General features: G+C 30.1%; 1 protein-coding gene across 5 annotated transcripts in view; it reads left to right on the top strand.

Moving 5' to 3' along the window:
* Positions 1-1752: 1752 nt before the first annotated feature.
* Positions 1753-3579, top strand: part of LOC107485483 (putative disease resistance protein RGA3) — a 23874-nt gene continuing 22047 nt past the window's right edge. For all 5 annotated transcript variants that reach the window (XM_052260882.1, XM_052260886.1, XM_052260885.1 and 2 more), the window contains exon 1: positions 1753-2322. The gene's annotated coding sequence lies outside the window, so the exon portion shown is untranslated. The remainder of the gene's footprint in view (positions 2323-3579) is intronic.

Genomic DNA, 3579 nt, shown 5'->3' on the forward strand with positions numbered 1-3579 from the left:
AAAAAACACAAATAAGTTCCTGACCTTTTACTCTGTAGATATTTTTGTCCCTGACTATTGAAAAATACTTTTAAATTTCTAACCTTCACAAAATTTGGACAGATCAGTCCTTCCATCCAAGATCCAATGGAAAAGTCTGACGTGGCTCCCATAATGCTTGTCACGCGTACGCGTGACCCAGACTTCCCTCTCATGCGTACTTGTTGCCATGAATTCAACATCCTCATTTCTTCATGAATTTTCCACTTTGTATGCTTTTTTTTCCATTTCTTTCAAGTTATTCTTGCCTTCAAAACTTTAAATCACTCAAACAAACATATCAAGATATCGAATGGGAGAAAAGTAAATTAAATTTAGCCCTAACCCTATTACAACTCTTGAAAAGTCCTCTTGATATGTGTATCCATGCATTGAATATATGTTGATTGGTAGAAGAAGAGCAAGTCTTAGAAAGCAAGATTCTTGTTCCTTACTTTCACGAGCTTTCTTCTTGGAAGTATATTTATACTTAATTTTGAGATTTGAATTAGTGGAATTCATAAATCATCATACTATCTTAGCCCTGCTTGTTCATATATGTTTTTGGATATTGATTCATTTTAACCAAGTAGGTAGACGCATTTTGCATATTAGTTGATGAACCATAAGAGTTTAGCATGAGGACATGCTAAAATTTAAGTGTGAAAAAGTTTATGAACTACAATTTTATGGTTTATATTGTATTGAATTTAGTAGATTTCATAAACTTTTTTTTATATTTATTTACTAAAATAGCATAGTTTTGTGAATTTCTTCTAAGTGTGCTTAATGATTGAAACTATTTTCTAGGCTATTGAATTGCTAAATTTAATTTACTTTTCTCTCATCCGATTCTTTGATATGTTTGTTTGAGTGGTTTAAAGTTTTGAAGGCAAAAATGACTTGAAATAAATGAAAAAAAAACATGCAAAGTGGAGAATTCACGAAGAAATGAGAATTTGTTAAATTCATGGCGACGCGTATGCGTGACCCACGCTTACGCGTGAGAGAGAAATCTGTCAGGCGACGCGTACGCGTGACTCACGCATACGCATGACAAGCATTACGAGAGTCACATCAGACTTTTCCGTTGGATCTGACGAAGGTATTTGGACAGAGGAACTGATCCGTCCAAAATTTGTGAAGGTCAAAAACTTAAAAGTATTTTTCAGTGGTCAAAGACGAAAATATCCACAGGACAAAAGGTTAGGAATTTATTTGTTATTTTCTCAAAATAATTTTATCAATTTAATTATATTCCTCGCAGGTTTTTTTTCGTTTTTTTTTTTTGATATTCTGGCTGCCAATCGTATGGAGTCATGGTCATGGAACTCGTCAGTAAAAGAATAATTTCTTAATCAAGTCTTGGTCTTTAATTTATGCTTTCCTAATCCCGTCTTTTTAAAAATTCCTGCGTTGCTTTTGATTGGATTTAGATTTGTTAAATTTTGTTTTTTATTTGAAAAGATAAAGGGTGATATTTTATTATTTATTTGATAAACAAAATAAAAATTATAAAAAAAATTAAAAATAAAATATCATATTTTATCTTTTTAAGTGAAAAAACAAAATTTAGATAATAAATAAGTTAAAAAAAATCATGTACTTATTATGAGAGTTTATATATAAATTTTCACTCTAAAAAATCATAAATAAATTGATGAAAGTTTACATATGTTAATAATTTGTGGTTCAATTCTATTGTAAATATATCTATAATTTCGTACCCAATCGTTCTGATCATATACTTCTTCACTTTAGTTGATTTATTTGCCCTGCTTTTCATTCGTATCTACCGATCTTCTCATTTCCTTCTCTTTCTAGCCACCAAATATTATCAATCAGATGTTTTACAGCATTCGGGAGACCCTAGACTGTACCCATAAAGAACCCTAGCTTAGAGAAATCCTCCTTCCTCACTAGTCGCTACTCACTACCATCCCCTCCTTGAATCAACCAAGGCAAGCCTCTCACTATCCTTATAATGTCAGTCATCTCTCTATCGTCAATTACCTGAAAGCTTTCCGGCCTCCCTCATGTATCCCCGGCAAACCCGCGCCGCCTCTACTGTTCATATCGAGAAGTTTTCATCCTATATCATTCTTTCTAGCAAATTTCTCATACAACAACGTAACCCACCTTTAATTTCACGTCAACTGATTCAAAGTGGAAGTCATCACCGAAGAAGTCGTCAACATTAGGAACATCCCTTTGCCTTCGTTGTTTCACTCCCACCGATCACTCCATGTAGCAATATAGCACGGCACACGAACCTTCTGTGAATCGCTGTTGAAAAGAGTTCAGGTACGTATGCACAAGAAGCACCGTAGCTAGAGAACTATCATAGCACTTTGATTGATATTTAATTTAGCATTTTTGTTAATTTAGTTCTTACAAAAAAATGAATTTGAATTAAATTATAGTTTAGACTTATTTTTAATTTAGTTCATATTTAAACTAATATCTAGATTGGAATAAATTTTAAATTAAAATAAAGACTAATAAGTATATATATTTAAATTAGTATTTGCGTTGAATTTTAATTAACAAATAAATATATAGATTTGACTTACACACAAAATCAGTTGCCAAATCAATCATTATATATTTGTATATAAATACATGTGATGTTAATTCATTTTTAATGTAAAAATATTATTGGTACTATTGAGATAATTGTATGCTCAAGATCCAATTTATCATGATTGATTTTCATGTAAGTGGGACATTGTAGAGAATAAAAAATATGACCATAATCTAATCAATCATGTATCACACTGAAAGATTACTATGCGTTCATAACACACAGCGAAAGAAAAGAAAGTAATTCTAAAGATCTATTTTGTGCTTAAATATTATTCCAATAATAAATATATAGTAGATCAGATCTAAATACCTGAGTACGCTAGTAAAAAACTTTTTCTCCTTCGATGGTACGAAGGCGCTATGCGTACCCACACCAAGACCAACTTTTGCTGTCAACTCTTTGACCAATAAATATCTGATCTAAATTGAAAACCTTTTTGCAACTTTTTGCACACCATAAAACTCTTCTTCAAGAATTAGTCTTATATACATTTATGTGTGTAGAGGTAAAGGAATAAAAATCTTTGTTATTCTCACACCCTTTTGTCTATTCTTGGCATATATATATATATATATATAGTATGAGATTTGTTACTGATTTTAAATTTGATTCTCAATTCAAATTTAAATCATATCTTGAAATTCCAAATCTGAATCCTTCAAATCTTATGAATTATATCATAACAATTTAAAATATAATCAATTTGGATCTCATCCAAATTTATAATTCAAATTCAGAAATAGAATAACTAATTATTCTCAAATCTCATTTAATATTCTCAATTATCATATTATTATTATTTTCTTAGTGCTAGCAAAGAATACAATAATATTCCATTTGAATTAATTAATTATTTATTTGATCAAATCAAAATAATAATTAAATAATTCTATAACAAAAATTAAAACACTCGTTAGTATGTGATCCCATAGGTTCAATACTAAGCAGGTAGTAAATTAGTCATACTAAATTTA

This window comes from Arachis duranensis, chromosome 4, assembly GCF_000817695.3.
Source record: "Arachis duranensis cultivar V14167 chromosome 4, aradu.V14167.gnm2.J7QH, whole genome shotgun sequence".
Taxonomy (NCBI): domain Eukaryota; kingdom Viridiplantae; phylum Streptophyta; class Magnoliopsida; order Fabales; family Fabaceae; genus Arachis; species Arachis duranensis.